We start from the raw sequence: 23,374 nt of genomic DNA, 5'->3' as shown, positions 1-23,374 counted from the left end.
TGCAGGGACTCAGCTGCTGGCGGTCCTTCATGGCCCAGCGGGCCTTTTGCCGGCAGTCCTTCATGACCCAGCGGGGCTTGCGCTGGCGGTCCTTCATGGCCCAGCGGGCCTTGTGCTGGCGGTCCTTCATGGCCCAGCAGGGCTTTTTCTGGCGGTCCTTCATGGCCCAGCGGGGCTTTTGCTGGCGGTCCTTCATGGCCCAGCGGGGCTTTTGCTGGCGGTCCTTCATGGCCCAGCGGGGCTTTTGCTGGCAGTCCTTCATGGTCCAGCGGGGCTTTTGCTGGCAATCCTTCATGGCCCAGCGGGGCTTTTGCTGGCGGTCCTTCATGGCCCAGCACGGCTTTTGCTGTCGGTCATTCATGGCCCAGTGGGGCTTTTGCTGGCGGTGGCCTCCTGGGCAGCTGGGCTGGTGCTGGCGGTGGCCTCCTGGGCAGCTGGGCTTGTGCTGGCGGTGGACTCCTGGGCAGCTGGGCTTGTGCTGGCGGTGGCCTCCTGGGCGGTGGCCTCCTGGGCAGCTGGGCTTGTGCTGGCGGTGGACTCCTGGGCAGCTGGGCTTGTGCTGGCGGTGGCCTCCTGGGCAGCTGGGATTGTGCTGGCGGTGGCCTCCTGGGCAGCTGGGCTTGTGCTGGCGGTGGCTTCCTGGGCAGCTGGGCCTGTGCTGGCGGTGGCCTCCTGGGCAGCAGGGCTTGTGCTGGCGGTGGCCTCCTGGGCATCGGGGATGATGGCGGTCTTCTCCACTGTGCTGCTCTTCCCAGACTTGCCGGGTTTCTTGTGGCCCTTCCCCACCTTGGAAGGTGTCACAGCTGACTCCACATTCCCACCGGGACCCCTGGGAGCGGCTTTGGTGGCTGGAGTCTTACCCCTCTCCCGCCGGGCACTGGCCAACTTCTGATGCTTGACAGGTGGGGGACTGTCTGTGCTGTGGCTCCGTGCCACACTGGCTGCCCTGGTGGCTGGTGCACTCCATATTCCGGTGACTACAGGCACCACTGGTCCGGGAGATGTTGTGGCTGAGGTGCTAGTTCGGGACCTAGGAGACGGATGGGGTGGGGGAGGTGTGGGAAAGAGGTCAAGGTTGGACAGGAAAAGTTTTTGGGACAGACTGGGATGGGTAGCTGGAGGGGGTTTGGGAGTGGAGCAAGAGGTGGTGGTTGCAGGAGGTGTTCGTTTGCTGACTTTAGGTGAAGGTGCATGCGCTGGAGGCTGTCGTGAGGTGGATGGCTGTTGGGTGGGTGTGTTCCTGCGTTTGTGTATCTTGGGAGGGGGTGTCACAGACACAGTGGGAGAGGACACAGGGGACGTGTGAATGGTAGTGGGGTGGTGACTGCACGTGAGCGGGGTGTGGTGGTGGGTGTGCTGGAGAGGGACGAAGTGGCTCTACAGGTAGTGCATGCAGGTGTGAGTGTAGACGAAACAGGGAGGGAGGAGGGAGACGAGGAGGAGGGGGACACAGTGGAGACAGTGGATGTTGGTGTGTATTGCATGTGTGTGATGCTTGCGTGAGTGCCTGTGGGATGTGTGGTGCTTATGTTTGCCTGAGCTTCCCTTGTGTGTTGACATGTGTGCATGCTGGTCTGTAGGTGTGCTTGGGATAGGCAGAGGTACAGGGGATTGAGTCTGGGTGGAGGAAGTTGGAGTGGGGAGGCTAGAGACAGGGACAATGGCTGCCATCAGTGCTGAGGCCAGAGTCTTAAAAGCTCGCTGAAGGGCCGCCTAACCAGAATGAATGCCCTCCAGGAATACATTGGTTTGTTGCAACTGCCTTTCGACACCCTGGATGGCATTCAAAATGGTAGACTGCCCAACAGTGAGGGACCTGAGGAGGTCAATGGCCTCTTCACTGAGGGCAGCAGGGGTGACTGGGGCAGGGCCTGAGATGCCTGGGGCGAAGGTGATGCCCACCCTCCCGGGTGAGCCCGCACGGGGCGAAGGCTGAGGGGCTGCTGGGAGGGCGGTGCTGGAAGGGGGGGTGGCGGCTGTACCTGTAGATGGGGGTGGCACAGATGTTGCCACCACCACAAGGAAGCTCCCATCAGAGGACGAGTCTGTGTCACTGGTCTCAGCTCCTGTCCCCGCCGTGGATCTCCCCTCGTCCTCCGTCCCACTGGTAAACTCCGAGTCCGTAGTGTGGCCCTCCATGGCCATGTGGGATGCAGACCCCTGGTGCTCCGGTGCCACTGCTCCTCCGCCTGATGATGCTAATGCACACAAGAACAGGGAGACCACAAAAAGAGAGGGGGATGACAAGAAGAAAAACATGTTGAGTGCATGCATTACCGCTACCGTTGGCGGACACGACAGACACAGAAGCCCCCTGCACTACGCCACACTCTTGGGCTCCACTGTTCAATTCCTGGGAAATGGCCTACAAGGCTACGGACGACATCTGCACACATAGATGACACAGGGGCATGACTAGGTGTACTTGGCACTCTACAGAGCTGGGGAGGGGTGCCACATGGCTTGCCTTACGGAGGGACCTTGCCTACGGAACTCGCCCTGGCCTAGGGAAACCCATAGCCCACCTCCCCCACCCAGACCCCTCCACTGCGCGCAAAGTCAGCAGAATGAGAGTGTACTCCCCCCCTTGTGGCTGCTGTGATGCCCTCAAGCGCCCATCCAACTCTGGGTAGGCCACCGCCAGGATCCTGAACATCAGGGGGGTCATGGTGCGACGGGCACCCCTCCCACGTTGGGAGGCTATCCCCAGCTGAGCCTCCGCCATCTTCTTGCTCCAGCGGCGAATGTCCTCCCATCTTTTCTGGCAGTGGGTGCTCCGTCTGTGGTAGACCCCCAGGGTCCGGACATCCTTGGCGATGGCACGCCAAATATGTTTTTTCTGGTGTTCGCTGACCTACATGAATTGTACAGGGGGAAGAGAAAGTTATTACCAACTGCACCGTCAAAGTGATTGGCCCCCATTCCTACCCTTGCCATGTGGCACATGCATTCACCGTCGTTTCATGCACGCCGCACTCTCCCCCCTTCCTTCTTACATCCAGCCCTCTCCACACAGGAATAGCACATACATCATGCTCCCAATGTACTTACCTGTTTGTCTGGAGGACCGTAGAGTAGCGTGTACTGGGGGAGGACCCCATCCACGAGTTTCTCCAACTCCTCCGATGTGATGGCAGGGGCCCTTTCCCCAGACACTCGAGTCATTGTCTCTTCCAGACCGAGGTCACAGCAGCACTTGCAGTGTAGGTCCTCTCCTGTCGAAGATCAGGTATCGAGTGATTCAACAGATAGAAAATGGCGGTCACGTCCGCGGTGGTGTGTACCGTCACCGCCGGCGTACATCGTCATTGGCTCCTGGGACCCATAGGGTCCAATGTTAACCAATAAAGCATTGCGCTGCGGTCTTCGACTGCCTACGGCAACGGTGTACAATGCCAGCGCAGTTACCTCACATCGCATTGTCTCACTTTAGAGGTCAGGCAGCCGCCATTTCAGGGGCCCACATGGCTTAATTTTCAACTGCGTCACACATACGTAGGCCTAGACTCAACACACATATAGGCCACTTTTTGAGTATGAATGGTGTTCTGTGTAAGCTATGGGTACGTACCTCTGAGTTGTTTGACTCTGTGCTCGCTGTTGTCCTTCATAGGCACCGTCCACTGGGACATGTGAGGAGATGGCGGCATCCTCCGGTGTACCGACCGTTGGTGGACCTGTCGACAATGGAGGAAAGACATGTGATTATCACATACAGGCTTGACCGTGCCACAATCCAGGAACTGTGTACCCAGTTGGAGCCAGACCTGATGTCAGCTATCCGCCATCCCACAGGAATCCCCCCTCAAGTGCAGGTGCTGTCAGTGCTCCATTTCCTTGCAAGTGGGTCATTTCAAACAACAGTAGCCATAGCATCAGGGATGTCCCAGCCTATGTTTTCCAACGTGTTGTCCAGAGTGTTGTCTGCCCTGCTGAAACACATGCAGAGCTAAAACGCTTTCCCTCAGGTGGAGGATTTGCCTACAGTGAAAGGTGATTTCTGTGCCCTGGGACATATCCTCAACATCATAGGTGCCATTGATGGGACCCGTGTGGCTTTGGTCCCCCCCCCCCCACAGGAGTGAACAGGTGTACAGAAACCGGAAGAGTTATCATTCGATGAATGTACAGATGGAATGTTTGGCAGACCAGTACATCTCCCATGTGAATGCCATGTTCCCTGGCTCAGTGCATTACGCCTACATCCTGCGGAATAGCAGCATCCCTTATGTGATGGGTCAACTCCAGAGGCACCGGGTGTGGCTATTAGGGGACTCTGGTTACCCCAACCTGTCACGGCTACTGACCCCAGTGAGGAATCCCAGGACCAGGGCAGAGGAACGCTACAATGAGGCCCATGGGCGGACTAGGAGGGTGATCGAACGCACCTTCGGCCTCCTGAAGGCCAGGTTCAGGTGCCTCCATATGACAGGTGGCTCCCTATTCTACTCACCAAGGAAGGTGTGCCAGATCATCATGGCCTGCTGTATGCTTCACAACTTGGCTTTGCGACGACAGGTGCCTTTTCTGCAGGAGGATGGTCCAGATGACGGTGTTGTGGCAGCTGTGGAGCCTGTGGACAGTGATGATGAGGAAGCAGAGGAAGAAGACATTGACAACAGGGACTCAGTTATCCAGCAATATTTCCAGTGACACACAGGTGAGAACACATTCCTGCCTACTACAAGTACGTTCACACTTCTACCTCTATCCTGTCTGTCGATTTCAACCAGTATATGGTAACTGAGTTATACATTTCCATTACGGTTTCACAGGTGTGGTTTCCAACGTGTGTCATCTGCTTAGATTCCTCATGAACTTGAGATGTGTGACATAGGTATGTTGACATTACATTTGAGAACGCATTTTGTCACTGTCATTGCTAATACACATTTTCGAAATCACAGACTGACTCCAGATTGTTTTGTGCTTCAAGGGTGTTTATTGCAGTGCTCAATATTGGAGGAGGGTTCTAAAATGGTGAGGGGTGATGGTGGAGGAATGTCCATGGCAGAGTCCAGTCTATTTGTCTCACAGGTGCATTGCCCATATGGGCATAGGAAGTGGAGCTGGGGCAGTTCCAATATAGACAGGGTTACAAAGTGGGACAGTAGGATGACAATCAGGGTGGTCTCATTCCTTGGCGGGGGTCTTGGCATCGTGCTCTGTCTTGTTCCTGGATCTCAGGGACCGTTTGCGGGGTGGTTCTCCGTCTGCAGGGGGTGGGGTGCCGGTGTGATGGTCCTGTGGCGGTGCCTCCTGTCCACTAGCGCCGGCGGAGGTGGTGGCCAGTTCTTCGTCCATGCTAGTGTCAGGGTCCCCTTGGAGTGCCACAGTGTCCCTCCTGGTGTTAAGTATCTCCTTCAGCACCCCTACAATGGTGCCCAGGGCGATGCTGATGGTTCTGAGTTCCTCCCTGAACCCCAAATACTGTTCCTCCTGCAGCCGCTGGGTCTCCTGAAACTTGGCCAGGACCGTTGCCATCGTCTCCTGGGAGTGGTGGTATGCCCCCATGATGGAGGAGAGGGCCTTGTGGAGAGTGGGTTCCCTAGGCCTGTCCGCCCTCTGTCGCACAGCAGCCCTCCCAGTTCCCCGGTGTTCCTGGGCCTCCGTCCCCTGGACCGTGTGCCCACTACCACTGCCCCCAGGTCCCTGTTGTTGTTGGGGTGGTGGGTTATCCGGGGTTCCCTGTAGTGGTGGACACACAGCTGATTGACGTGTCCTGGGCACGGAGGTATGGGCCAGCTCGGTGGGTGCTGTGCTGGTGTTACCAGAGGGTGTAAGGTTTGTGGTGGCCTGTGACTGGGTGTGGGGAACCGACTGTCCCGAGGCCCACGATGGTCCGGGCTGGTCATCTGGATCCAGTTGGACAGAGCTGGTGTCATCACTGTGGGCCTCTTCTGTGGGTGGGGTGGAGATGTCTGGACCCTCCTGTCTGGTGACGTTGGGTAGTGGTCCTGCAGGGGTGTAAAAGCATGATTATTGCATCTGTGTGTGTCATGGTGGGCAATGGGTGGGTGACCGTGTACCCCAGTGCTAGCACTCCTGTGTGGGGGCTTGTGTGATGATGGTTGAGGGGGGTGTTATGGGTATGTGCAGTGGGCATGCTTTAGTGCTGGGTGTCCATGCTTTGTTGTGTCATGCAGGGCTTGGTGTTGGGATGGGTGGTTTGTGTTATTAGTACATATGTGAGGAGTTGGAGTGATAGGGGAGGGGGCGAGGGTGGGGGTCTGTGATAGCATGCAGGTAGGGTGGGGGATATGATAGTTAAGATTTGACTTACCAGAGTCCATTCCTCCTGCTACTCCTGCGAGGCCCTCAGGGTGCAGTATAGCCAAGACCTGCTCCTCCCATGTTGTTAGTTGTGGGGGAGTAGGTGGGGGTCCACCGCCAGTCCGCTGTACCCCGATGTTGTGTCTGGAGACCATGGAATGCACCTTCCCCCGTAGGTCGTTCCACCTCTTCATGATGTCGTCCCGATTTCTTGGGTGCTGTCCCACTGCATTGACCCTGTCGACTATTCTTCGCCATAGCTCCATCTTCCTAGCTATGAAGGTGTACTGCACCTGTGCTCCAAATAGCTGTGGCTCTACCCGGATGATTTCCTCCACCATGACCCTGAGCTCCTCCTCCGAGAACCTGGGGTGTCTTTGCCGTGCCATGGGGTGGTGTAGGTGATGTGTGGGGTGGTGTGTGGTGTTTTGTGCGTGGAAGTAGTGTGGGTGATGGTGTTGAGTGCCTGTGGCTGCTAGTTTGTGGATGGTGGTGTCTCTCTCTGGCCTTCTTTCAGATTTTTTGGTCGTAGGGGTTTGTGGGTGATGTGTGTGTGTGTTTTATATAGTATTGAGTGTGTGGGAGTGGTATGTGTATGTGTATCAGGTGTGTTTATTTCGAATTGTCCAATGTGGTGGTGTGTTGGAGATGTGTGTGTATTTGAGCGCGGCGGTGTGCACCGCCAATGGAATACCGCAGTTGAAAGACCGCCATGTGGATTCGTGGGTCGTGATAGCATGGGCATATTGCTGTTGCCGTGACGGTGGAGGTTTTGTTTTCGCCAGTTTATCACTGACCTTTGGTGTGGCGGACTTGTGTGGGTGTCTGAATTTTGTCGGATTTCGGGATGTGGGTCATAATAGCTGTGCGGAATTCCACGGCCGCGGCGGTGTGTTGGCGGTCTTCTGCACAGCGGTAAGCGGCTTTTACCGCCAATGTTGTAATGACCCCCTATATGTTGTAATTATGTCTGCGTGCTCTGGTGATATATATCGAGGGTCTGGCCTACTCGCCCTAAAACCCCTCGAAGAGTTAATAAAACGTTGATGACACTCATTGGTATCTATTGGCCACAATAACCACCCGCCAGGATGTGTCAGTGAAGCATTAAAATACCATTCTGGACCCACTCATCGAGCATCTTCAGTTGCATTCGTATATTTTTGCCATTTGTAAAATTTTGCAGGGGCAGGTATACTGGGCATGTTTAATTCCCTGATTGTTGCTAAGCCTAAACAACTCATTTGTTGCACTGTTTCATTTAAAAAGATCATTTGAACAGGAATAAGACATGCTGTAAACAATGTTTCTTTTCCCTTCATTTGCCAATTTTTTGTTCCCCAGACACTTTTCAGATCAATTGATTTGGACCAATATTCATAGCCTTCTATCGATAGCCGGGAAACAAAGGATTCCGAATATATAAATTTCGTATTGGTCAATAACATGTGTATCTCGTTAGTAGGTGGTACCTTAAAATATTATGACTCAGCATTCTTTTGATTGTGCCCAGAAAAATATGCAAACTTTTCAGAATATGTATTTGTACTCCCTTGCGGTGGAGTTGGGCAATGTTCCCATTGCGTGTAGTTAAATACAGTTTTGGGACTGCTCACTCTATTTATGAAATGGTGCCCATAGTAATTATAGCAAAACATATCACCATAATTTTATTTAAATTGGTAAACATCTTCGTTTTCAAAGACAGTATAATATTGCAATTCAGTCATCATGGAATCAACTGTTTTCACATCCCAATCATCAGAAACAATGCCTGGTATCACTATATCATTCATTGATAATTGAAACACATACGGTATTTGAATAACTTCCGTGGGACCATATATATCAAACATTACTTTGTCCCAAACAATCCCATCAAGAATTGGCACTGCGGAAATGTTCACAAAGGATAAATCTCTTCGGACTTTATGTGATGAAAAATGTGGTTTCAAAATCTCCTCCACCAGTTCAACTGCTTATCTTTCATGAAGAAAATGACCATGTATTGATAAGAAAAAGGTAATGACAAAACCAATCCAAAGTAGAAAGGCTAGGACAGTCAAAGAGAGCCATAGATAGTTCCATGGAAAAATAAAATACGTTTCTTTAAGCCAGTTTGTTAGCTTACATATACTTGACAAATCAGCTGTCGAAGAGGAGAATGAGTCTGAGAAGTCATCGCTGAAGTTGGCAAAATAACCAGAGGCAGTTCGTGCAAATGGTGGAGCCATTGTCAGTGGTGGAGTTGGTGTTTCCTGCGGTGGCACACTACATGCAGCACCATCTGTTTGGCTTGAAGTCATGTTGACTTGGTCAAATGTTTCTAAATTAGTTGACGTTAGTGGAACCAATGCAAGATTGTCTTCCACCCTCCCCATGCTTGGAGAGGTAGCAGTGTTGGTGTAAACAACTTGTAGAGGAACTTCCTTGCCAGTAGCGAGAGAGGGATTCGAGAAATACTGGATGTTCCTCTTGGTCGGCTGTGCAGGATCGGCCACATGGTGTAGTTTGACATTGTCAATAGAGACAAAACGATTTTCTTTGGCACCCGCCAACGGTGGTAGAATGACAGTTCTGGTACCGTGTATCCCTAGTAGAGGGACAAATTCCTTTTTCACTGCAACTTTTTCACCTACAAGATCCCCTACTCTGGAAATCCAGTAGATGTTACAGGCACATCCTTAATTCCTGTGGAGGCAGCACTTTTGGAAGAATTATCATCATGGAACTGTTGCAATTCCTGTAAGACAGTGGCATGTTTATTTATGTCAAAAGGTGTTTCTGCTGCCTCCACGCTTGGACCATCCAGATCTGGAACATACATTTGAGTTCTGAACAGGCACTCATATGAAGTATGACCCCCCCCAGGGACCTTCTAGGCAGATTATTTAGTGCTCTCTGGACTCCATACAGGTGATTAAGCCAACTACGACCTGTACCTAAGACTCTGGCTGTTAAGGATTTCTTTAAATCGCGGTTTAATCGCTCCATGACACTATTTCCCTCGGGATGAAATGGAGACGAGTACTGGAGTTGGACCCCCAACGAAGCCATGGTGTCCCTGAATGCCCTTGAGGCGAAAGCAGGGCCCTGGTCCGAATGGAAAACCGCAACAGCATACGTACTGATAAAGATTTGAAAATCTTTAATCACAGTTCGAGCGTCAGCCGAGCGTTGTGGCCACTTCCATACAAATCTGGAGCATGAATCCACAGCGACTAAAATATATTTGTATGCACTATCAGGTGTTAAGGGACCACAATGGTCCAAGTACACACATTATAATGGTTTGTTTAAGATTAAGAGGGGTGTCTGCGGCGGGCGCTTGGCAGTGGAAACCTTGATTTGTTGACAGATGTCACAACAAAGGACATACTGCTTAGTCTCTTTGTAGAGACCTGGCCACCAATAACGGGCCTTTAAGATTGAAATTGTAGCCGCCACACCAGCTTGTGCAGATGCCACCCCCTCATGCGCTGCTTTAATCAATTGTGGTCTTATATCTTTGTTAGGGATGTCTCGTACGCCTATGCCTGGTATCTTAACTTCAGCGTTCAGTATACTTCCCATATAATAATGATATTTGTTAGGAAATCCTTTAGGATGGGGCGTACCATCAGCCGTAGCTTTCACGGCAGTCCAAATGTCTGTGTCTGGTTTAGAACTCGAGCGAGTCACTGCAGCTACAGTGGCTACTGCCACTGCTGACTTTGCGGCTTCATCAGCCAATGTATTTCCAGCAACATGTATTCCAACGCACTGGTGTCCGAGTGTATGTACAACATGGACATTCGGTAGCATCTCTTTCAGGTCAGCTACTTTCCCCAACAGTAGACTGTGTTTAATGGTGTTGCCTTTGGAGTCTCTGAACCCATTCTGGCGCCAATAATGCAGGTATTCATTAAAGGACTGGACACAGTAATATGAATCACAAACAATCAGCGAAGGCTGTGCCGGATCCGTGTGTTCTAGTGCCATCAGCAGAGCGGGCCTGCAAGATCGAAATTGTAGCCGCCACACCAGCATGGGCAGATGCCACCCCCTCATGCGCTACTTTAATCAACTGTGATCTTATGTCTTTGTTAGGGATGTCTCGTATACCTCCGCCTGGTATCTTAACTTCAGCGTTCAGCATACTTCCCATATGATAATGATATTAGTTAGGAAATCCTTTAGGATGGGGCTTACCATGAGCCGTAGCTTTCACGGCAGCCCAAATGTCTGCGTCCGGTTTGGAACTCGAGCGAGTCATTGCAGCTACAGTGGATACTGCCACTGCTGACTTCGCGGCTTCATCAGCCAGTGTATTTCCAGCAACGTGTATTCCAAAGCGCCGGTGTCCAAGTGTGTGTACAACATGGGCATTCGGTAGCGTCTCTTTCAGGTCAGCTACTTTCCCCCACAGTAGTCTGTGTTTAATGGTGTAGCCTTTGGAATCTCTGAACCCATTCTGGTGCCAATAATGCAGGTATTCATTAAAGGACTGGGCAAAGTAATAGGAATCACACACAATCAGCGCAAACTGTGCAGGGTCTGTGTGTTCCAGTGCCATCAGCAGAGCTTTCAGCTCAGCCAATTGTGCTGTACAATCCCCTAGGGTCTGTATAAAGGAATGTAGAGGACAAAATGTATCGCCCTGCATATAGCCACTTACGACTGCGCAAGCAGCAGAATATTGATGTTTAGTTCCAATTGCAGGTTGTGCAGAGCCATCGGTGTACATGATACTGATCAATAGACAAAGTATTTGCTGGAACTGGATATTCTACTTCATATTGTAGGAATTCCTGAGTTTGTAGCTTTGGGTCAAAAATTTAGTCTACATCAGTGGCTGTCGGAGACGTAGTCCATTGTATCCAACATGGATGTAATGCTTTTGCGTTTGGAATGCTAGCTTTTGTAACAGCCCCTAGGTCTGGGATTGGAGAAACAACAATAATGCGTTTTCCTTGGGCAAGAGGTCTTTCTTTAATGACAGCCATCTGTACCGCAGTGAGAATTTTCTTTGTGGGAGCAAAGCGTTGTTCAGCTGCTGAGTACAAATGCGATTTGTATGCTATCGGAATTGTATCACCTTCATTAAATGTCAAATAGGTGAAACCGATGGCCCCAGCTATTACTTTGATGACCAAATGTGTTTTGTTGTCCCTTGTGTGTAGATGTTGTGCCTCAAGCATGTCTGTTTGCAATTCTCGAAGAATATGTGTATGTTCAATTGTCCAGATTTTACTTGAAAAATCAGGACGTATTAAGACATGTAAAGGTTTTATGCGTGTAGCATAATCTGGAATGTAGGTTCTGCCAAAAATTAAGAAACCCAATAATGATAATGATTGGAGTTTTTTAATCGTATTCGGTGGTTGTAACTGTTCGCACTTTTTCAAGAATTGTGGCGCTAGGCTTTTCCCTTCACTTGACAGCTCATATCCTAGAAACCGGACGCTGAAGAAGGCTATTTTTTTTTTTTTTAAGTTAAATATGTAACCAAATTCGGCAAACCCTACAACAATGCGGGCTACCTATCTTAAATGTTGTAGTAGTTCATCATCCGTGAGATATATATCATCTACATAGGACAATGCTTCAGGGTCGATCTTGTGCAAAATAGCAGTGACACGAGCCACAAACAGTCCTGGGCTGTTCTTATACCCCTGAGGTAAACTGAATTTTTTCTGGGAGCCTAGTGCGCTGAAACTTGTTAAGTCTCTACTCCCAAGTGCTATATTCTGGCAGAAAAATCCATTGGAAATGTCTAGTGTTGTTTTGTATTTTTTACGCACTATGTTGCTCATTAGTGCTGTGCTATGCGAATTTTGGATAGCATAGGTACGTGTATGACTGTTTAAACGTCTGTAGTCTAAGACTATTCTGTATGAATGGTCTGGTTTAGCTACTGGGAATAATGGGTTATTCATTGGTGAGACACAGGGTTCAATCACACCCTAGTACTCTAATTGCTTGAGTATTTCTCGCACTGGTGCTTTTGCTTCATGTTTTATAGGATACTGCGGCTGTGGCTGAGGTTCACTTTTAATTGGAATTACATGGTAGGGAGATTCCTTATCCCATCCTACATGATTTCTGTATAATGCAGGTGCTTGTGCTAGAGCCCATTCAATGGAATAGGATTCAGTGAGTTCCTCTGGAACAAGGGGCGAGAAAGAAGGCTTAATGACATTTTCTCCATATGGGCAGGTACGGACAAAGTCAGGCGGCCAATCTTGTTAGGCCAACAAGACATCATATACTTTTACTATGCCATCCCAAAGATTGTGTCTATTGTGCGTTCAATGTCTCCTAACTGTAGCGTTACTTTGTACACCCTATCAGGCTTGGAGACACGCATGTCCGCAGTTTCTACTTGTATAAAGTCATCAGCTGCTTTCACTTCCAGATGCTCTAGAAGATTCCGGTGAACTATTATGACCTCTGCCGCGCTGTCTAGCAAGGCTAGAGCCCAATTCTTGTTCTACAAGAGGACCCTCTTCCTGTGTGGCATGTCGGACTGCGACTGCTGCCACTTTTTTCTTTTTAAATTGTTGTTTTTTTTGGGCCGGTTTCTCTTCCTTTTTAACAGAAACCTCCGAAGAGCGTTGTGATTCCTGTCTCGGTTTCATGTACTCTGTTCTTCGCTCTGATCGGCCACCTCTCTCATTTTTTTTTCCTGATGAGTCCTGAAAGGAACGAGATTGGCGTGTATCAGTATATTGATATCTATCAGGCGTTTTTATATTATCTGTATTTCTGAGATTATACCTATTTTGTGGGGTCTCCATACGCAGAGATTCTCCCCTTTCTTTCTTAGGAGTTTGTTGCTTTTTATCCCAGCATTTCTTATTACCCTCAGGTGCTTGCTTGGGGGTATTTTTGTTTGATTTACCCTGAAATGTAGGTTTTTATGGTCTGGCCCTAGGCTACCTTGACCGATACTTGAATAGGTTTCTGCTAATACTTTAGGCAGCTCTCGTTCTTGATCTTGTTGTGGAACATCACGAAGCTGCATGCGCACTGCAAGTGCGACTGCTTCCCCTTTAAGGTAACTTAAAATGATTGAGGATACTGTGGCAAAATTGCCCATCAATTGCATCCCCAAATCCAGGGCCGGGCAGCCCCATATTTATCTTGAATTTGTTTCAGCACTTCCGGTAAATTGGCAAGTGTCGGTGTATTGTGTGCGGTTGTGTAGACGTTTTCTACTGTAGGGACCATCCCGAAAGGCAAGCACATTGTTAATATTCTATGTTTATCCTGAGGTCCCGTTTGTGGAAATACTGCCTCCAGCGTATTAATTTTCTGTGCTAACCAAAACGGAGTTTCCTCTCGTTTGGCGGGTACTTTACCCATAATGGAATATACAGTCGCAGGTTTATACCTGGCGTTACTGCATGTGGATGAGCTGGAGCACCACAAGCTGGGTTTGTATTTAGTGCTTGCATCACAAATTGTACTAATCATCTATATATTGCTATTAACTCAATATATAAGCGACGAACCTCAGCTACTGCTAAATTTGCCACCGCAGGATGTGGTGTATATGTGGCCAATAAAGGCCAGGTAGGACTGTCATTACTTAGTGGACATAACCTTACTGGTAATATTGTGTGGGGTAGGGTGCCATCAAGCCAATTAATATGTTCTTGATAAGATAGAGGTATCTCTAAATATGCGTACGCTCCGTATTGTCCAGGCGCATTCGCAGGTGTATGTTGATGAAATGTATTTGTGTTCCCATCAACTGCTGGAAATGTGACCCAAGAGTAAAAGAGTTCTGTTCTATAAGCTGCATGGACGTCCACCACGAATGTGACTGGACCTCCCTGGGCCGTTAGACCATTTGCTAGTAAGTGCGCTGTTAGAGGTTGTCTCATATTAACAACTATTTGTACCTGTTGGGGATTCAACATGTTAGTAACACTATGAGTTCAGAGAAGGCACACCAAAATGGGTTTTATTTCTTTTAAAGTTCAAGCTTGAACAACCGCCAGTTGTAGTAGGCATACCTACACAGCTGTGGTGGAAATCCCCAGCACCACGGACGTCTCCGCATACGGCATTGAGGTGTCATTACAGAGATACTCCGGAGGACCCAAAAATTAGAGCCTGACCAAACATTGGCGGCGCCATGTCGCGTAGGCTCTCATTATTCTAATGAGACTACTGGATTTGGAGCAGCAAGATCACCCACGGTGTGGGAGACTAAGGGGGTCGCCGCCCGCCAAGCGGGAACCGCCACTTGGCCGCTCCGCGGTCAAAAGACTGCAGAGGCCAATCTGACTTTCCCGCTGGGCCGGCGGGCGCCCGCCAAAGGAGCGCCCGCCCGCCCAGCGGGAAAGGCCCTGCAACAATGAAGCCGGCTCCGAATGGAGCCGGCGGAGTTGCAGGGGTGCGACGGGTGCAGTTGCACCCGTCGCGATTTTCACTGTCTGCAAAGACAGGGGCCCCACGACACCCGTTCCCGCCAGCCTCTTCCTGGAAGGGGGTCGGAATCCTCATGGTGGCGCTGCAAGCAGCGCCGCCATGGAGGATTCTCCCAGCCGGGGGGAAATCCGTCGGGAAACCGCCGGACCCGGCTGGGCGACCGCGGCTTTACAGCCGCGGTCGGAATAGCTATGGAAGCACCGCCAGCCTGTTGGCGGTGCTGCCGTGGTAGTCGACCCTGGCAGTCGATGACCGCCAGGGTCAGAATGACCCCCTAAGTCTGACCCACTGCGGGTGACACTTGTCGCTCTAAATCAGGGTTTTGCTCCGGCTAGCTAGCAGTGCCTCATCTCCACCAAGAGATAGAGATGATTGGGCAGCTGAGCGCATGACATATTATACTTCTAAGGGAAGATGTGGTCACTCAGGTTGCATCCGGTTCTCGCATTCACAATTCGGTCTCATATATAAATTACAATAAGAAGCAGTATGAGTTTTAAAGACTGGTTTAATAAAACAACTGCATTTTAGATAGCAAAGCGTGAGCTGCAATAACCAGGACGACACAACATTACAATATTAAAATAGTGATGAGGAGAGTAAAGCATAAGAATAACGCTATCCTATTGTCACTAGAATTTATGGACTATTTCCTATCTAAGTCATAATCTGAGCACAGCATGTTGAGCTCTAATTCTGCCTTTCAGGTTCTCCCGGGAGGACCTCAACCCTCATACGTGATCAAAGGCCTATAGTCTGCGTTAGCATCTGCAGCAAAGCATTCAGCATACAGTCGTGGAATCTCCCTCTTAACGTATAATGGGACTAGGAAGTGTTTTTATAATAACACAGCTGATGTTCTAAGAAAATGTCCCTACGTAAGGATGTGTATTTTCTACAAATGTTGGAGACTAAACTTCTACCACGTTCACTGGCAATGTACCAAACTGTGGCCTTGACTGAAGCACAAAGTGATCAAGAATGTCTTGTTTGAGAACACAGTGCTGGGCTAAGCAAAAACAGTTAGATAGATTAAAATAAAACAAGACCGTAAAACTGATTATTGTAAAAATAACAATGCGAAGCCGAATAAAATATATTTAGGTCAAAGTGCACAGCGGCCTAGTATGTTAAACTAATGTGCATGGAGTTATAACTAAAATGGCTACACAACACCTCTCTACATCTAGAGATTCCCTGTCTAAGGCCAACTGCTGCTGTCTCTGTTTCAGTCCGGCCTCTTCCAACCTCAGCTTTCTGAGTTCCCTCTCTAGGGTGTTGTACTCAGGGTGGGAGGCTTGGGAATTCTGAGACACAGAGGAAATATGGGAATGTGCAGAAGTGGACCTGTCTCTAACTACCTGAACCCTAGTTACCTGGCCTTTTGGAGTGAAAGGTGCCCTACTAGTGTGTGACCCCCTCCCACTACCAGTGTCACTAGGTGGTTTGTCAGCTGACAGGTCTTTGGAGGAACCCTCCCAAGAGTCCTCAGGGCCCTCCCCTGATTCTTGCTGGGTACTCTCCTCCTCTCCCTCCTGATCCTGGGATGGACCAGACTGGTTCTGGTCACTTTCTAGGAGAAAGCTAAGGAGAAGAAATTTGGTAGGGTTCTTACCAATGCTTAAACCTCTTTCTATACAGAGACCCCTCAAAATGTTAAAGTTTAAACTACCATGGGTTGCCTGAACAACTGTGGGAGTAAGTTCTACTGCAGACATAGTTGTAAGAAAGAGTTTAAGATAGAGAGAAAAAAAGTTTTTAGAATTTTTTAAAGAAAAGGGAAAACGTTTCAAACTTTTCAAAACTTTTTAGAAAGGTTTTCAAAAGAGAGTTAAACTCTTCAGGTTAACTGTGTATATTTTTAAGTATTTGGAATATGTTTTTCTCATGTAAAGCACCAATGACAAAGTGGTAAAGCAGTTACAGGTACTTATCCCACCGCTGCAATACCAATGTAGTAGGCTGGCCTGGCTTATAGTGGGTACCTGATTGTACTTACACCTTGTGCCAGGTCCAGTTATCCCTTATTAGTAGATTAGTAGTGTTCTAGTAGCTTAGGCTGATAGAGGTAGCTATAGCAGAGCAGTTTAGGCAGAACTAGGAGACATGCAAAGCTCCTCCTATACCATTTATATCATATAGCACTATATCATAAGAATCACAATACTCAGAGTTACTAAAAATAAAGGTACTTTATTTTAGTGACAATGTGCCAAAAATATCCCAGAGGATATACTCCCTTAGGAGGTAAGTAAAATACACAAAATATACACACAGACCAAAATCAGGTAAGTATTTAGAAAAGAAATGCAAACACTGTAGAATACAATAAGATTGCAATAGGCCTAGGGGCAATACAAACCATATACTAAGAAAGTGGAACGCAAACCACTTAGGGACCTCAGGCCTAGTGTAGTGTGTAGAGGGTCACTGGGAGTGTAAGAAAACACTAAGGGTGCCCAAGATACCCCACCCCAAGACCCTGAAAAGTAGGAGTAAAGTGACCCTACTTCCCCAGAAAACACTAAAGTCGTGATATGAGATTCTGCAAAGACCACAACTTACTGCAAACCACTGAAGACGGATTCCTGGGCCTGAGGACCTGTAAAGGAAAGAGACCAAGTCCAAGAGTCACAAAAGTGTCCGAGGAAGGGGGGCAGGAGCCCACTAAACCCCGAATGAAGATGCAAAATGGCTGCCTCCGGGTGGAAGAAGCTGAAGATTCTGCAACAACAGAAGATGCCAGGAACTTCTCCTTTGCACAGAAGATGTCCCACGGAGTGCTGGAGGATGCAGAGTTGTTTCCACGCAGAAAGACCACAAACAAGCCTTGCTAGCTGCAAAGGTCGCGGTTAAAGAAAAAGGGTGCTGACTGGGCCCAGGAAAGACCAGGAGGTCGCCACTTGGAAGAGGAGAAACAGGGGGCCCTCAGCAACACAGAGAGCCCACGCACAAGAAGGCAGCACCCACAGAAGTACTTGAACATGGGTTCAAGAAAACTGAGCATAGCGGTTGTCTCAACACTATAAAGGAGGGTCCCACGAAGTCGGTGGTCAACTCAGCAAGTTGAGCAATGCAGGACGGAGTGCTGGGGACCTGGGCTGTGCTGTGCACAAAGGATTCCTTGCAAAAGTGCACAGAAGCCCTAGCAGCTGCAGTTCACACAGTACACAGGATTACTGTCTGGCGAGAGGAGGCAAAGACTTACCTCTGCCAAATTTGGACAGATGAACCACTGGACTGTCTGAGTCAGTTGGATCTAGCTCCTGTGTTCCAGGGACCACGCTTGTCACAATAAGAGGGGACCCAGTGGACCGGTTAAGCAGAAGTTTGGTGCCTGCATTAGTAGGGGGAAGATTTTGTCGACCCACGGGAGATTTATTTTTGGCTTCCAGTGCAGGGTGAAGGGAGACAGCCCCCAGAGCATGCACCACCAGGAAACAGTCGAGAAAGCCGTCAGGATTAGGCGCTACAATGTCGCTGGTAGTCTTCTTGCTACTTTGTTGCAGTTTTGCAGGCGTCCCGGAGCAGTCAGCGGTCGATTCTTGGCAGAAGTCAAAGGGGGAGATGCAGAGGAACTCTGTTGAGCTCTTGCATTCATTATCTGAGGAAAAGCCCACAGGAAAGACCCTAAATAGCCTTCAGAGGAGGATTGGCCACCTAGTCAGGTAAGCACCTATCAGGAGGGGTCTCTGACATCACCTGCTGGCACTGGCCTCTCAGAGGCCTCCATTGTGCCCTCAAACCTCTGGATTCAAGATGGCAGAGGTCTGGGACACACTGGAGGAGCTCTGGGCACCACCCCTGGGGTGGTAATGGACAGGGGAGTGGTCACTCCCCTTTCCTTTGTCCAGTTTCACGCCAGAGCAGGGACTGGGGCTTCCCTGTACCGGTGTAGACTGGCTTACGCAAGGAGGGCACCATCTGTGCCCTTCAAAGCATTTCCAGAGGCTGGGGAGGCTACTCCTCCCCAGCTCTTAACACCTATTTCCAAAGGGACAGGGTGTAACACCCTCCCTCAGAAGAAATCCTTTGTTCTGCCTTCCTGGGACTGTGCTGCCCAGACCCCAGGAGGGCAGAAGCCTGTCTGTGGGTTGGCAGCAGCGGTAGCTGCAGTGAAAACCCCAGAGATCTGGTTTGGCAGTACCCGGGGTCCATCCTGGAGCCCCAGGGATGCATGGGATTGGCACCCCAATACCAGATTTGGCATACGGCAACGTCCTCTACGCCGGCATCCCATCCAAACACCTACAATGCCTCCAACGTATCCAAAAAGCCTCCGCCCGACTCATCCTCAACATCCCTCGTCATAGCCACATCACCCCCCACCTACAAGACCTTCACTGGCTCCCCGTCGACAAGAGGATCACCTTCAAGCTCCTCATCCACGCACACAAAGCACTCCACAACACCGGACCGACCTACCTGAACAGCAGACTCAGCTTCTACACCCCCACCCGGAATCTCTGCTCCACCAACCTCGCCCTCGCCTCCATCCCCCGCATCTGGCGCAGTTCCTCCGGCAGAAGTCCGTTCTCTTACCTCACCGCCAAGACCTGGAACACCCTCCCGTCGGACCTGAGACGGACCCAGGACCTGCTTTCCTTCAGAGGACTCCTCAAGACCTGGCTCTTCGTGCAGTAGCAGCCTCCCCCCAGCGCCTTGAAACCCTCACAGGTATGTAGCGCGCTATACAAATAGATTGATTGATTGATTGATTGATTGATTGATGGGGGGACAATTCCATGATCTTAGACATGTTACATGGCCGTATTCAGAGTTACCATTGTGAAGCTACATATAGGTATTGACCTATATATAGTGCACATGTGTAATGGTATCCTCACACTTACAAAGTACAGGGAAATTGCCCTGAACTATGTGGAGGCATCTTGGCTAGTGCGTGGGTGCCCTCACACTTAGCAACTTTTCACCTAACCTTCACCAAGTGAGGGTAGACATTTAGGTGACTTATAAGTTACTCAAGTGCAGTGTTAAATGGGTGTGAAATAACGTGGACCTTTTTCACTCAGGCTGCAGTGGCAGTCCTGTGTAAGAATTGTCTGAGCTTCCTATGGGTGGCAAAAGAAATGCTGAAGCCCATAGGGATCTCCTGGAACCCCAATACCCTGGGTACCTAGGTACCATATACCAGGGAATTATAAGGGTGTTCCAGTGTGCCAATTAGAATTGGTAAACATATTCACTAGCCTGCAGTGACAATTTTAAAAGCAGAGAGAGCATAAGCACTTAGGTTCTGATTAGCAGAGCCTCAGTGACACAGCTAGGCACTACACAGGGATACCCACACAGGTCACAACCTATGAGCACTGGGGTCCTGGCTAGCAGGGTCCCAGTGAGACATATAAAACACACTGACAAATAGGGTTTTCACTATGAGCACTGGGGTCCTGGCTAGCAGGGTCCCAGTGAGACAGTAAAAACACCCTGACATATACTCACAAACAGGCCAAAAGTGGGGGTAACAAGGCTAGAAAGAGGCTACCTTCCTACATCCACCTGTCGGATGGAGGCACCGGAACCTGGCCTTCAGGAGGCCAAAGGTCCCTTCAATGATCCTTCTGGTTCACCCATGTGCCTCATTATAACGTTCTTCTGCCCTTGTCTTGGCATTCCTCACAGGGGCCATCAGCCATGATAGGTTTGGGTAACCAGAGTCACCTGCAAATATTGAGGGACAACATTTAGCCACACACTATCATATATGGACTACACATAGGCATACGCCAACATATACTGGGTGGGAACCAGGGCTCACCTTTTACCCACACCCTGTGCCTCTGCAGTTGGCCCATCTCATTTGGGACGCTGCTATTCCTCAGGACAAAAGCATCATGCACCGAACCTTGACGTGGGAGACATACTGGTCCGCCAAGCACACCATCTGCACATTCATAGAGTGGAAACTCTAACGATTCCTGAACACCTGTTCATTCTGGCAGGGGTGGGGACAAATGCAATATGTGTTCCGTCAATCGCCCCAATTATATTGGGGATATGTCCCATTGCATGAAACCCGGCCTTCACAGTGGCCAAATCCTGAACCTGGTGGAATGCAATGTAGCTGCACATGTGTTTTATCAGGGCAGACAGCACTCTTGTCAGCACTGTTGAGAACATTGGCTGTGACATTCCTGCTGCCAAGCCCACTATCACTTGGAAAGAACCACTTGCCAGGAAATGGAGAACTGATAGCACTTTCACAAGAGGGGGAATGCCAGTGGGCTGACGGATAGCAGATATCAGGTTTAGCTCCAATTGGGCACACAGCTCTGTGATTGTGGCCCTGTCCAGTCTATAGGTGAGTATTATGTGCCTGTCCTCCAGTGTAGCTAAGTCCAGCAGGGGTCTGTACACGGGGTATGTCTCCATCTCCTATTCATCCGCAGCTGTAGGTTTCTAAGGGACTAAAGAGTGAGGAGGCTGTCACAAACTGAACAATGGTGCCACAACAGTAATCTGCAATCTGTAAACCTGTAATGGGACAGTGCAATTTGTCACGTATGTGCTTATTTATCCTGTGACGCAGTATAATCCCATAGGCCTGTCCCCCCCTGAAATGGCGTCTGCCTGTCCTGTGTGGAGGGACAGGTGGAAATGAGGTAATACCGCTGGCGTAGTACGCTGTGGCGGTAGGCAGTCGTGAACCGCCATGCAGTTCCTCATTGGTTATTATTGGGCCATATGGGGTATAGTGGCCAATTGTGATCTACGCCAGCAGTGACGGTATGCACTGCCGTGGACATGAGCGCCATTTTCTATCTGATTCCTCATTTGTTTCCTGACCTTCCATAGGAGAGGACCTACACTGCATGTGCTGCTGTGACCTGTCTGGAACCTACCATGGCCCGTGTGACTGGGGAAAGGACCCCACCCTTCACTTCAGAGGAACTGGAGATACTGGTGGATGGGTTCCTACCCCAGTACGGACTGCTGTATAGGCCTCCAGACCAACAGGTGAGTACACTGTGGGCACGATGCATGTGGCATGAATGCATGGAGGTGTGTATGAAGGCATTGTTTAAGGGGGAGGGATGTCCTCTTGGCTGGGTACACGTTGAGTGCTGGGCTATGTGTTTACCAATAGTGATGGAAACTGGTATGGTGGGTCATTCGTGTTACTGGCTGGATTGTTTGTCTAATGGTGTTCTCCTAACTGTATTGCTTCTGCAAGTCAGCACCCATCAAAAGAAGGGTAGATGGCATGCCATCGCCAAGGAGGTGTGGACCCTGTGGGTCTATGGGAGGCGGAGCACCCACTGTCGCAAACAGTGGGAAGACCTGAGACGCTGGGCACGGAAGACCGTGGAGGCCCAGCTGGGGATGGCCTCCCAACAAGGAAGGGGTGCCCGTCGGACCCTGACCTCCCTCATGGCCCGCATACTGGCAGTGGCCTATCCAGAGCTGGATGGGCACTTCAGAGCATCACAGCAGCCACAAGGAGGTGAGTACAGTGGCCATCATTGAAGGAAACGGCTGGAGGGGTGATATCCGGGTGGTGGGTGAATGTCAGTGGGTGCCCCTAGGCCAGGCCAGACATAGCAGCGTAGGTCCTCTGGTGGCTAGGGGTCTGAAAGGGGAATACGGCCTACCTAGCTTGTTAGCATCCACTACTGGTCAGAGCTGAGTGGGTCCCAGGTGTGCAGCAGTTGGCGGTGTGTGCTCCTCCTCATGCCTTGGTGGCCAGCAATATCACTGGTAGTGCAATGCATAGTGTGTAGGCTTGTTCCCTGTGTGTGAGGGTGCTGTGTACACCAACTGTGGTGTTTGTGTAGTCATTGACCTAGTGTATCTTTTGTCTCTCTCCCCCCTTTCTTGTTTTCTCATCCTGTCCTTATGTGCATTAGCATCATCTGTTGGAGGATCAGAGGCACAGGGGACGGAGGAAGCTGTTTCGCACAGGACCCAGGAGGCAGAGTCCACCGATGCTGAGGGCACCAGTGGGACGGAGGGCGAGGGGGAGCACCATGGCGAAGTCTGTAGGGGACAATACAGACTCAGATACCTCCTCCGATGGGAGCTCCCTGGTGGTGGCGGACACTTCTGTCACCACCCCAGCTACAGGTACAGCTGCCACCTCCCATACCAGCACCGCCTTCCCAGCAGCCCATCAGCGAGTTGCCTGTGCCCGCTCACCCAGGAGGATGGACATCTCCTTCACCCAAGGAACCTCAGGCCCTGCCCCAGTGAGGCCTGCTGCCCAGAGGAGTCTATTGACCTCCTGAGATCCATCTCTGTAGGGCAATCAACCATTGTGAATGCCATCCAGGGGCTGGCAGCCCACATGCAGCAATCTAATGCATTCCTGGCGGGCATTCACAGTGGATTGTCGGCCCAAGAGAGATCGATCCAGGCTCTGGCCTCCTCTCTGATGGCAGCCATTGTCCCTGTTTCTACCATCCCCCCTCCAATTTCCACTTCCCACGTCCATTCTCCTCAACCCCAACCCATCCCAAGCACACAGCCAGACGAGCATGCACACAAGACAACACCCAAGAGTGTCACAGGCAAACATAAGCACCACACTTCATCCCACAGGCACTCACACAAACAGCATTCAGTTGCAGACACAACAACATCAACTATTTCCACTGGCTCCCCCTCCCCCTCCTCCTCCCCCTCCACCTCCCACCCAGTTACATCCTATCCCTTCCCTCCG

The sequence above is a fragment of the Pleurodeles waltl genome, chromosome 5, assembly GCF_031143425.1.
Source record: "Pleurodeles waltl isolate 20211129_DDA chromosome 5, aPleWal1.hap1.20221129, whole genome shotgun sequence".
Taxonomy (NCBI): domain Eukaryota; kingdom Metazoa; phylum Chordata; class Amphibia; order Caudata; family Salamandridae; genus Pleurodeles; species Pleurodeles waltl.
The sequence above is the reverse complement of the archived record's forward strand: the minus strand, read 5'-3'. Positions refer to the sequence as shown.